The following is a 13272-nucleotide window of genomic DNA, read 5'->3' as shown; positions in this document are numbered from 1 at the left end:
ATAGTCGAGGCCAAAACATTCTCCAGTTTCAAGAAGAAATTAGATATAGCTCTTGGGGCTAAAAGGACCAAGGAATATTGGGCGGGGAGGGGGGTAAAATCAGGATATTGAATTCGATGATCAGCCATGATCAAAATGAATGGTGAAGCAGGCTCAAAAGGGCTGAATGGTCTACCCTTGCTTCTAGTTTCTATATTTCCAGTTAGTTGTTTAATCATCCATCACCTAGAGAACTGTATCACGCTGATCTGATTCAGTAATCGCTTAGCTCTGCCTATCACATGCTGTTTGCATTGTTTCACCTGTATTGTAGACTGACATCTTATTCTTAGATATACCTGGTGCTGTTCCTGGCATGCTCTCTCGCATTCTTCAATGAACCACGGTTGATCCCTGGGTTTGATAGTAATGGTAGAGTGAGGGTTATGCTGGGTCATGAAGTTAAATACGATTCTGCTACTGTTGATGGCCCACAACACCTCATTTATGCCCAGTTTTGAGTTGCTTAATCTGTTAAAATCTATCCTATTTAGCAGCAGTGTTATACAATGCAATGGAGGAGATTTTCAATGTGAAAGCAGAATTTTTGTCTCAACAAGGACCATGTGCTGGTCACTCCTATTAATTGTTTAATGAACTGATGCATCTGCAACAGCAGATGGGTGAGGAAAAGCTCAAATAGATTCATTCTTCTCATCAGTTCCTCACCAACCTGCCACAATCCCAGTCTAACAGGTATACAGTCTAACAGCGTTTAGGATGCGGTCTGTGGGGGTGCTACTGACCCACTCTCAGGGATGGACACTGAAGTCTCCCACCCAGAGTACTCTGTGTACTCTTGCTGCCCTCAGTGCTTCCTCTAATTAGTGTTCAACATCGAGGAGTACTGATTCATTAGCCAAGGTGGCAAGAGATGGTGGGGCTACAGTAGGTGATAATCAAAGCAGGCACCATGGCAGCACAGTGGTAAGCACTGCTGCCTCAGTGCCAGAAACTTGGGTTCAGTTCCAGCCTTGGATGATTGTCTGTGTGGAGTTTCCAAGTTTGCCCAGTGTCTGCCTGTGTTTCCTCCCACAGACCAAAGATGTGTAGGTTAAATGGATTAACCATGGGAAATGTGTGGGATTACAGGGAGAAGGTGGACCTGGGCAAGATGTGCTTTTAGAGAGTTGGTACAGACTCACTGGGCTGAATTGCCTCCTTCTCTATATTAAGAGATTCTATGGCTTCCTTGTCTGTGTTCGACTTGATGTTATGTATATACCAGTGTAGTTATTTGAGGATGCAACAGTCAAGCTCAGCATTTTGACAACTCTTCCGATGAGGCAGGGAAGAACAAAAGAGAAAGAAATAAATTTCAAGTAGTCTAAAAACATTTCCTCACTTCAACCACAAATACTAAAATTCAATTCTGCAATTTGCAAAAAAGCAGCTTCAGAATGCTGTATACCAACAGTCTCAGGTGCTGCAATGGGTGGGGGGAGGGGCATTGGGGAAAAGTGTGTTATAATGTGTGATCCACTTTCTCAAAGTTAACAAAGGAAAAGCAAGACATAGTATTCCTATCCTAGTAGCCAATTTAGACTCCTGCTCGAAAATGCAAGAATGCATGCATTGTCAAAGCTCAAAAAAAGGAAGACGCTGTCACAGGAAAATGCCTGCAATTTGCCAACTACTGTTTCAAAATCATGCTTGTTATCAGGATTTTCCTTCAAGACTCAATCAGTAAATGAAATGTCCCATATAATATAAAGCCACACTGACTTAATCCAAGTTAACCACATACTGCTGGAATCTGTGACTCTGCCTGAGCTCAAGTTAACACATTCAGAATTTGCCTAAGACTAAAGTATAAATATAACACAAAGTAATGGAATAAAACAGCTGGAGATCAGTCTGAGCAGGCTGTAGAAAATGTGCTCAGTGAGCACGTAGAAACTTTTTTTCACAAAGATATTAAAAGCCCTGCTACTTTCACCCCTCAAGTTGCCATTTAACTTAATGACCTAAGTTAGAAAGTGCAGAGCTCACTGGTGACCATTTTTCTGAATGGACTGCAGCCAAACGTGCGGAGTAAACTTTCTCAGACGGATGAAAAACAAAGGATTCCCAGTAGAGGTAGTGGAGATTGTTTTACACATGAAAAAATGCAACTTTTTCCACAATGCTGCACTAATTTTCAAAAATAGTTTACTGTCTTCAGAAGTAATTTTTCTTTTTTTAAAAACTCTGATTTCCTGTGGTGTAACGCATAGGTAACATGCAACATGACTGTAATTTTTAATTGCCTACCTGGCTAATCCTCTTCAATCTATTGCTCAAATTCTCCTTGTGGAGAAGCGATCTAAGCACGCCCAGAGGTCAATCATTTTTGTTGCTTGTCTCGCTAAACTGCCAAATATGCTTGTCACCTCAAAAACCCCTCAAACAGGTTGAGGCTGTAAACAACTGAGCAAAGTGATGGACGCTGATAATCTGAATACAATAAAGTGGAACCTGGCTGTCTTAACATTGACCTGGCTGCTCATGGAACCAATGAAAAAAATCCTCAATGGACTAATATGGCCACAGTTATATTTAAACTCTAACAGTTTTCAGTTTTCTAAAATGGCAATAAAAACTGAACTGAAAGGAACTGAAAATGCCTATAGCAATTTGTAATGAGTGAGCTCATGTACTGTGTTAGCAAGTAAGTTTTCCACCCAACCCCCACAAACAAGCAGTCCAACTGTAATAAAACTTGGGTCATTTTTGTGTTTTATTCTCATCCAAAACCATTCTCCCATATGACACAACTGAGCCAAAAGTCAATCCTCCTCATGAATCCATTCGAGACTCTGTTACAATTACAGCAGACCTGAGGTGGGTTGGCACTCACTCACTTCAGATTGGAATCCAGTCCAGATTGATGGTTTGTCAATGAGACTCGGGTGAATTGAGGTTGCAACGGCCTGTAACACAATACAAACTGGAAACCTTACCCGGGAAGGCTTTAGGGTTAATAAGTGGGAAATGGAAGTATCAGCTTAGTTTGGTGGGGGGAGGAGATTGTTTTGAGCTTGGAGTTATAGAATATTGCTTGGAAAGTATACCTGCAGCTGTACCTACATCCAATTTCGCTGTAGCCAACCACAAGAATGGAATGCAAAGAGTAAAATATGCCCCTCCCCAATACAGAAATCCCTCAATTCAACAACAAAGACCTCTGGACTTTGCCTCCATGCCACTTAAACAATTGCAAAAGTGCGATTAGTTTGGAAGGAATAAAGACAAATTTAATAACCTAGCCTAGAGAAGGCCACTTCGGGTGCAGATTTCCTCTTAACAGCAATTTATTTCTGCCTCTGCAGCAGACATGTACAGAATGACAGGAATGGTATGGAGTCAGAATTTAACTCCACTGGAGGGTAATTTTGTCATGTCTGACTGCCCTCAATCCCATTCTATTAATAACAAGTTTAAATGGTATGCTATTCAGTTAAAATACTGACAATGTCACACAGCACAATTCCAAGCTAATGATAACAAACAGCAATAATCCACATACTGTCAAAACTCCAAACCCATGACTGGGCAGTTATTCCTAATGTACAATTGGACATTTAGTATCCAATCTGAAATCAGTAATAAAACCTCAGTTCACATAAGATTCGAGCTACTCCATTAGGCTTCAGCATCCTGCTTAGTTGTGAGTGAAACTCATACCCAATTTCATTGACTTCTCATTGGTTTGATAATGACAAAGGGAACCAGAGGAAAACTCTCCACTTACTGGAGCCATATGTAACACAAAGGAATTTGGTTATGATTGTCGAAGGCCAATCTACTCAGTCCCAGGACATTGGGAAGAGATACCCAAGGCCCAAACATTTTCAGCTGCTTTATCAACAACGTTCCCTTAATCATAAGGTCAGAAGTGGAAATGTTCACTGATGATTGTAGTGTTCAACTCTATTCGCAATTCCTCAGATAATGAAGCAGTCTGATCCTACATGCAACAAGACTGGGACAACATTCAGGCTTATGTTGTCAAGTGACAAGAAATATCCATACCACACAAGTGCCGGGGGATAACCATCTCTAACAGGAGTGCATGCCCAAACATTTCCCCATGACTGCCAACATTCATCACCATCACTGAATTCCCCACCATCAACACCCTAAGGCTGAAGCAGCCACAATATAGTGGCTAAAAGAGCAGGTCAGAGACTGAGAACTTTTTGGTGAGTAACTCACCTCCTGAGTCTAAAAGGTTTGTCCACCATCTGCAAGACTCAAATCAGGAGCATGAAGAACTACTCTCCATTTGCTTGGATGAGTGCACTTCCAAGGACACAAGAAGCTTGTCACCAAGCAAGACAAAATAGCCCACTTGTTGACATCCCGTCATTCACCTTAAAACATTCACTCACTCCATCACTGGCACACAGTGGCAGCAGTGTGTTCCATATACCAGATCCACTGTAGCAACTTACCAAGGTTTGTTTGATAGCATCTTCCAAACCAGTAACCACTGCCACCTGGAAGGACAAGGTCAGCTGATACTTGAGAGCAACACCACTGCAAGTTCCGCATTGCAACTGGATGAAGATTTTAAAAAATTATTTTATGTGGGCATCACTAGCTAGGCTAACATTTATGGCCCATCCTTAAATTTCATCCTCACTACTCAAAAGCATTTTGTGTACACATACATCACACAAACTGCAGCAGTTCAAGAAACCGGCTAGCTCACCATCATCTTCTTAAGGGCAACATGGGTAGGGAATAAATGAGGATTTGACAGCTATAGCCACATCCCATAATCAAATGAAAAGAAAAATTCCACACCCACCACGAGCTACAACAAGGGTTAGATAGATGAAATTCTCTCGTCTGTACCTCAACAGAAGGCATTCTGAAAAGTTACTGTGAGAATTAGTGCTTTATTTCACACAACCCAGCCTGTGCACACTTTCCTGCGTTTAGTGGCATGATGGTTGTGGGTTTAAGTCCAAGTGCAGAGGCATGTACACAAACCCCAGGGTGACACTCTTGTGCAGCGGTGAAGGGGCACTGCACTGTACAAGGTGCTATAATTTGGACTAGATGGTAAACCAAGGCCCTATATGCCTTCGCAGTTAGGCATAAAAGATCAGGGCCACCACTTATCCTTCAATTATCATTACCTGGCTATTATCACATTCATCTTCAAAAATTGATTGTTGTAATTTCTACATTATGAGCAACACGGTGGCTAGCACTGCTGCCTCACTGCACCAGGGGCCCAAATTCAATTCTGACCTTTTCTGATTTTCTCCAGGTGCTCCAGTTTCCTCCCACAGGTTAGGTGGATTAGCCATGTTAAATTAATTGCCCCTTAAGAGTCCCAAAATGTGTAGGTTAGAGAGATTAGCAGGGTAAATGCATGCGGTTATGGGAATGGAGCAGGGGGATGTCAATCTGGGTAAGTAGCTCTGTCAGAATCAGTGCAGAGTTGATAGGCTGAGTGGCCTCCTTCTACACCGTAGGGATTCTATGAAGAACCATCTCACATAGGTCTCAAAGAACAAGCCTTGAATGTGAATGAGGCAGCATGGGCGTTGTTCTTGGCACCGAAACCAGTTTATTGAATGGGTTTTCTAAAGGCTGCCCTGGAGATGAGCAGCACAAAACCTGCAAAATGCCACACATGGGTTCCATTATTCTGGTTTTGGATTGGCTGAATCCAAACCTTCCAGTAAATTTAGAAACCCAAACTCCTCTGTCCACACACCATTCCACCCCACCAATGATCGTGAAGATCTGTAGACAAAAGAAAACGTGAATTGCAAATGCAAAGTTTTAGTAAAAGTCCCCGCACAATGTTACAACACATTCCTATCAGTGTAAATGGGATGACTTCAGAATACAATAGATCTTTCAATAGGCACAACTGCTTCCAGTCAAAGTGGTTTCATAAGACAAATTTCCCCCATGTTAACCTTCATGAGTGTGCCTTCCATGTGCACACACACATGTATATTTCCCTGTTGCACAAATGACCAACTTACAGCCAAAAATAGGGAGGATCTCACCATTCTAGCTGAATTCTAACCCAAGTCACAGCTTAATGCACCATTATGTTCCCAAAGCCGCTCACTGGAGAAGCGAACACGCAAACAAATAATAGTAATGAACAGGCGAGTGTACAACAGATATAGATATTCTTTTTGCACAAGCAATAAAGGTGCACTGACAATCAGCTACAGTGAAAGTTCAAAAGTGCACAACTTGCTTCTAATGTAGCCCTTTGGCCATTGAGAGGTTCCCTATTTTTCCCATCAAAAACCAGAAAAGGCAGGCAGGCAGACAAAAGCAGCCAGAAAATGTTACAGTCTGCAATCTAAAGCGAGACTATTACCTGGCTAACAGCAAGTCAGTCAGGTCATGTAACTGCAAGGCATCACCTGAACATGCCAGACCTGATCAACAGAACCCTTCAACACCCACAAAGCAGTTTGAAAGCCAATTCAGCTTGCTTCAGAAGGCCACAAAGGTAAGAAACATGTTGCTTCCTGAATCAAAGCATACGTTGCTGAATGCATACATCTAACCTCCTCCTCCCTCAGTACTTGTCAGTTTGTGCTGAGGGTGGTGGGGGGGGGGGATATAGAAAGGGGCTGAGGAGGAGGGAAAATGAGTAAAAAAAACAAACAGCCAAATTGGACTGGGTATTTACCAGTTTAAGACATTACAAAGCATAACATTTTAACGCTTGTCCCAAAGAACAGTTACAAATACACTAAATGGTACTATATAAGGGTTAAGTTTAACCTAAATAGGACAGAATGTTTATTTTGGAGATGGATTTAAGAAAAACCTTGTATACTTGCCTACTTTTGTCACAATAAACTGTTTTTAATATTAAAAAGAGGGCTGTAGCCAGAATTAGATAGTTTATCTTTTAACCCCATTGATTGCTGTATGCACTTTAGACCACGATTCCAAGTACAGTATAAAGAGTGCCATAAAACAGGCAATCTGAAAAAACAATCCATCAACAATCTCCAACATGCACAGCCCTAAGAACAAGGCAGGGTCCAACAGCAAATAGTATGACAGTAATTACTGCTAATCTACTAATCTGGCAGATTGGAAAATGTCTGCGTACACATATCTTTCCTGCACTCTAGTCCAAGCTTTCTGCTGCAGTCACCAAGATTGATTGTCAGAGAGCAAAGGCTGTGTGAACAAGATCGAATGCTCAATTTGTGCACTCACAGGCCACTCCTGCACAGAGTCATTGGCACAGTGCTGGAGCAATGAGGAAGATAAATACAGTTCCCAGGAAAATCAGTCTCATTTACAGTTGAAGTCACGCCAGGAAAGAAAACAAAAATGAAAATCCAAATCATACAAAGTACAGCCTGGGAATATTTCACAGCAAAGTTCAAAGCCTGCAAAGCCAGCACTTGCAATCCAATATCTAGCACCAGTGGTTCTGTGGAATCTTGCACCACTGTCAAGTTTTGGGACTGCGGTAAAGTTTGAGGTGACATACCAACCCATAAAAGATTCTCAGTCATAATACGAATCAAGGCAACACTTCAATTTTGTTATAAGGATCCAGGTTTCAAGTAACCCATAGGGTTAGAAAGTGGTTAGGTTGTAAAGTCCCACTCCAATTATAGTGTAATAGAAAGCACAGATATAAAATGGCAACAGTTAATGTTGGAAAATCAAAAGCAACAGAAAATACTACATTAAGCCATCCTTTGCTTTGCTTTCAAATGTGGAGAGCAATGATGTTAATCTTACTCAAATACTGCAATTTTACTGCTGTTTTAACCCATTGATGCTTTGCTTACAGTAGGTGCGCCCAACATATTACCCAGCCCCTCTGAAAGGTGTTTTGCCATGAGCATTTCCTAGTCATCAACTAGACCTTTCTCCCAATGGTAATATTTCCAATGGCCATCCCCACATCACATGATCAGTGCACATTTGGCCCAAACAAAATGGCTCCATGTCATCAGGCATCACATAAAGCAATTGGTTTGAAGTACAAAGAGTCTTCACTTAAGGTTGTAATTGCGTTTCTGAAAAGTGCAACTTTAAGTGAAACAACCTTCCCATTAAAGGGGGACCTTCCTCATGAGAAAACATTAAACCCTCCAAGATGAAATACTTTACACTGCTAAATTCTTATACCAGTAAATTATATTGATAAATGCACAACTTAAAATGAAATATTTTAAAAAATGAAAGCAAATAAATTTGAAAGTAAAAGAAATATACTGACTTCATCGTTCATCACTAATCCTATTCACTAAACCTGTTCACCACATATTCTGCTCCCTGTCCTTCCCTCTCACCAACAACCTTCCAGTTTCTGGCTACTGCATTCCCTGACCTCTCTGGTCACTGCTTACCTCTCCTGGACCTTCGCTGTGAGTAGCAGGAGGTATGAAAAGTAGCTGAAACTTACAGGGGGGCAACACGAACCAGGGTTCAGCAGGACAGAGAATCAGAGGCTGTGAACTGGGTGGGGGTCAGAGGCCACAAAGCAGAGGGTCAGGTAGCAGCAGAGGCCACTTCAAAATGGTGATCAGGTCACATGGCCCTATGTCAGATCCAGCAGCAAACAACATTAAAATTAAACTCCATTAACAGATTAACATTAAAGCAGAATTTAACAAACAGTGACTTACTGTACAATTAACCAAGAATAAGCAAAATTAATGAGGCAATGACCAAGTTGAATTGAAAGATGCGAACAACTTGCATTTTACTTCCCTGGGCTAGGGCCTCATGTGAACCCTTCAATTTGACCACCTCCTTGAAGAGTTATGTCATCCATTTTGATTTGGATGTGAAAAAGATCAAGAAAGGAGGAGGGGGAGAAAACAATAGTTTAGAATAGTATCTGCAATTCTTTAATAAATGAAGCTCAAAGTGATCGTGTTGACGCAAGCAAGTCTTTACAGTTTAGTGAGTTGTTGTATCATATGGGAGGAAGGGTTTAGTATCCCAGTTTAGCATTACAAATAATATTTTCAGGCACACTGTAGATTTTCAATATGTCTCTAATATTTAATTTTTTGGGGGAATGGAATTACTACGTGTTTCCATTTTCCAGAAAATACAGGTGTGCAAGGAGGGAGGGACCCATACAGTGCAGGAGGCAGCCATGTGGCCCATCAGACCTGCACCGACAACAATCCCACCCAGGCCCTATCCCCGTACCACAACTATTTACTTTGCTAATCACCCTGATACTAGGGGCAATTGAACATGGCCAATCAATCTAACCCGCACATCCTTGGTGCATGGGAGGAAACTGGAGCATCCAGAGGAAACCCACGCAGGCAACATGCAAACTCTACACAGACACTGACCGAAGGCTGGAAATGATCCTGGATTCCTGACACTGTGCAGCAGCAGCGTTAACCACTGTGCCACCCTCAGTCAGCTGTGGCTCAGCTCACAGCACACTCACCAGAGTCAGAAGGCTGTGAGTTCAAGCCCCAATCCAGAACTTGAATGCAAAAATCAAGGCCGACACTCCAATGTTTGATTAGGGAGCGCTGCACTGTCAGAGGAGATGGAACCCCCATTTGCCCTCTCAGGTGAATACAAAAGAGTCTGTTTGAAGAGTAGGGGAATTATCCCTTGTGTCCTGGCCAATATTCATTCCTCAATCAACATCACAATAACAGATGATCCAATCATTATCATCACATTGCTGTTTGTGAGAGATTATTGTGTGCAACTGGTTGCTGCATTTCTTATAGCAGAAAATACACTTAAAAAAACTTAATTGACTGTAAAGCGTTTAGGGATGCCCAGTGATTGTGAAAGGCACTACATAAATGCAAGCTTTTCTTTTAATATGACAAAATATTAAACCGCATTTGAATTCTTCTCATACATGAGGTCAAGGCCTCAATAATATCTAACCCTGAATGATAGACTGCTTGAATCTTAATCATTTATTACATTGGAAAACTCTGGGAATTCAAATTATCTGGCTTTAAGAATTGCAGGAGGTCTGGTGCAGTGGATAGATAGCCTTCCTACCTCGAGGTCAGAAACTCTGGGTTCAAATCCCACCTTAGACCTTATTGGCCCAAGGTGGTGCAGTGGTACTGTTGCTGGACTAGTAACCCAGGGGTCCTGTGTTCAAATCCCACCATGGCAGATGGAATAGCCTACCCAATTTAAACTCAATAAAACATCTGGAATTTAAAGTCTAATGATCACCATGATACCACTGTCGAATATCATAATCATTAATGTCCATCAGGGAAGGGAATCTGCCTACATGCGACTCCAGATCTATTACAATGCCCTCTTACTTGACTTCTGAAGTGGCCTAGCAAGCCACTCAGTTGTATTCAATCGCTACAATAGGACTGAAATCGGGCATCGACCAAGGCACCAGAAATGATAATGGCAAACCCAGCCCTGTCGAGCCTTCCAAACCATCCTTATGCAGCAGAGGTAGCAGCATAGTTAGAGGTTTACAGCATGGGAAACAGGCCCTTCAGCCCACCTTGTCCATGCTGCCCTTTTTTATTTTAAAACCCAAAGTTAGTCCCAATTGGCCCATAATCACTCTATACCATTCTACTCACGTAGCAGTCTAAATGCTTTCTAAAAGACAAATTTGTACCCACCTCTACTACTACCACCTCTGGCAGCTTGTTTCAGACACTCACAACCCTTTGTGTGAAAAAAATTGCCCCTCTGAACACTTTTGTATCTCTGCCCTCTCACCTTAAACCTATGCTCTCTAGTTTTAGACTCCCAACCTTAAAAGATATTGACTATCTAACTGTTCTATGTTGCTCATTATTTTATAGACCTCATAAAGATCACCCCTCAGCCTTTTATGCCCCAGAGAAAAATGTCCCAGTCTATCCAGCCTCTCCCTATAATTCAAACCATCAAGTTCCAGTAGCATCCTAGTAAATCTTTTCTGCATTCTTTCTATAGTAATATAATCTTTCTATAATAGTGATTCAGTTAGCAGGGAATTTCAGTATTAACTCTCAAGCCTAGGCAAGGAAGTCTCCTGCTTATTACCACATATTGACCCCCCTCAGTAGAGGAATCAGTACTCCTCCACGTTGAACACCAACTGGAGGAAGCGCTGAGGGTGGCAAGGACGCAGAATATACTCTGAGTGGCAGATCACCAAGAGTGGCTCGATAGTACAACCACAGACCAAGGTGGCCAGGTTCTGAAGGTTATTGCTGCAAACTGAGACGGTGGCAGTTGATGAGGAAACCAAGAGGAAAAAAAAGCAAACTTGACCCCATCCTCACCAATCTACCTGTCACAGATGCATCTGTCGATGACAACATCAATGTGCGGTGGTCACTCCAAGTCTTAGTGGAGTTAAAGTCCTGTTTTCACATTGTGTTGTGAGGCATTATCACGGTGCTGAATGGAATAGACTTTGAACAAATCTAGCAGCTCAAGACTGGGCATCCATGAGGCACTCTGGGTCATCAGCAGCAGAACTGTACTCAACCATAACCTGTAACCTCACTCTAACATTGCCACCAAGCCAGTGGATCAACCCTTGTCTCCTTTCAGGTAAGGAATTACACCAACCTCTCAAGAATGAAGACTTGGTCCATACTATAACATATCTGCCTTGCAGCACATGCAACTGTGGTGTAGTGGTATCACTAGACTAGTAACTAAGAGACCTAAAGTAATGCTCTGAGGCCCAGGTTCAAATCCAATGATGGTAAAATTCAAATGCAATAAAAAAAACTGGACTTAAAAATTTAATGGTAACCATTAACTGAGTTTGTTGTAAAAACCATCTGGTTTCCTAATGTCTTATAGGGAAGAAAATCTGCCGTCCTTACCTAGTCTGGCCAACATGTGACTCCATCCCACAGCAACGTGGTTAACTCTTAAATGCCTTTTGAAATGGCCCAGCAAGCCACTCAGTTTGAGGGGCAATGAGGGATGAGCAATTAACGCTTGTTCAGTCAGCAATGTCCACATCCCATGAATAATTTTTTAAAAATTTACACACAAAGTTTATTAATAAAGAAATGGTGCCATTCCTTTCATTGACTATCAGAAGCAAAAAAATGTGATTTATAATTTACAATATCGCATGAGAGATCAATGTTACCAACAAAAATGATCAATAATGCAATCATAACACATTAAAACATTGATAATGGTCACTTCTAGATTTTTAGCCTTTCCTTAGAGCACATGGGTTTTTTTTTAAGAATACTCTCAAAATATTTCTCCTTCTTTGATAATACTAGCATTCAAGGGATCAAAGGTTATGGGGAAAAGTCAGGATAGTGGAGCTGAGAAACTTATCAACCATGACTGATTGGCGGAGCAGATCAGATGGAATAAATGGTCTGATTCTGCTCCAATATCTTATGGTCTTATTAAGTTTCCGACTTGCCACTTTCCCTTTTCCATTGGCATTGAAGAGTCATCATCAATTAATGTGACAGGCAGGCAGGTAATTCCCAGGCCTCAGCCAACGTAATATGTGGATCCACGAGGGATGTGGCTCCCAGTGTGGAATTGGAGCCACCAGGTCCAGAAAGACTCCATTTTTGATTGGTTCTAAATGATCGGATCTCAGGTACACCACAATTGTGCTTCAAGCTGGAAATAAAATTGTCCAGGGTCATTATTCAATGACTCCTGTCACACATTAGATTCAGATGATCTCTTCCTTGTCTATCCCCTCCCTTGCTGCAATAGACTACCCAAAACTGTCACACAAAGAATGATAATAGAGATACTGGAGTACTCATGTGGAACTGCATCTGAGGCTAACTTAGCACCTTCAGAAGAGGAGTTAGATGAGTGCGAATCAAATGGAGATTCTCTCAAAAATCACAGTTCCCTTAACAATCACTTCCTTTTACTCTCCACTCAGAATATCTATCCTTCTCACATCATCAATGTACCAATGGCATTGGAAATACATCACACAAACAATCAGGAACCTCACACCATGCCCTTCCATTTCAGAGCACAATTTTTGTCCAGTACATGCCACCATTTTATTAGATCAATTGTTTTATTCCTTTTATCCTTACAGGATCCTTAAGAGCATAGTTATATTGGATAAAATATACCCCATAATCAGCAAAGTGCAGCATCAGCAGTGGATATCCCTCACAATATCCAATCTACACTACGTACTGATCCAGAATAAGTGCAAACAGATTCAAAGATATCAAAAAAAAACCTCTGAATAAAAAAAATGCATAAAACCTGCATACCTTCACAGAACAGGATTCAGGGCCG

General features: G+C 41.5%; 1 protein-coding gene across 3 annotated transcripts in view; it reads right to left on the bottom strand.

Annotated features, from left to right (window-relative positions):
• Nucleotides 1-13272, bottom strand: part of fam53c (family with sequence similarity 53 member C) — a 127176-nt gene that overhangs the window by 104777 nt on the left and 9127 nt on the right. Inside the window, exon 2 of one of the 3 annotated variants that reach the window (XM_080201134.1) lies at nucleotides 13248-13272. This exon is cut by the window's right edge and continues 27 nt beyond it. The exons of the other annotated variants lie outside the window; for them this stretch is intronic. The gene's annotated coding sequence lies outside the window, so the exon portion shown is untranslated. The remainder of the gene's footprint in view (nucleotides 1-13247) is intronic. 3 annotated transcript variants of the gene reach the window in all.

This window comes from Carcharhinus amblyrhynchos, chromosome 13 (genome assembly GCF_965287045.1).
Source record: "Carcharhinus amblyrhynchos chromosome 13, sCarAmb.v2.hapA, whole genome shotgun sequence".
Classification (NCBI taxonomy): Eukaryota; Metazoa; Chordata; class Chondrichthyes; order Carcharhiniformes; family Carcharhinidae; genus Carcharhinus; species Carcharhinus amblyrhynchos.
The sequence above is the reverse complement of the archived record's forward strand: the minus strand, read 5'-3'. Positions and strand labels throughout refer to the sequence as shown.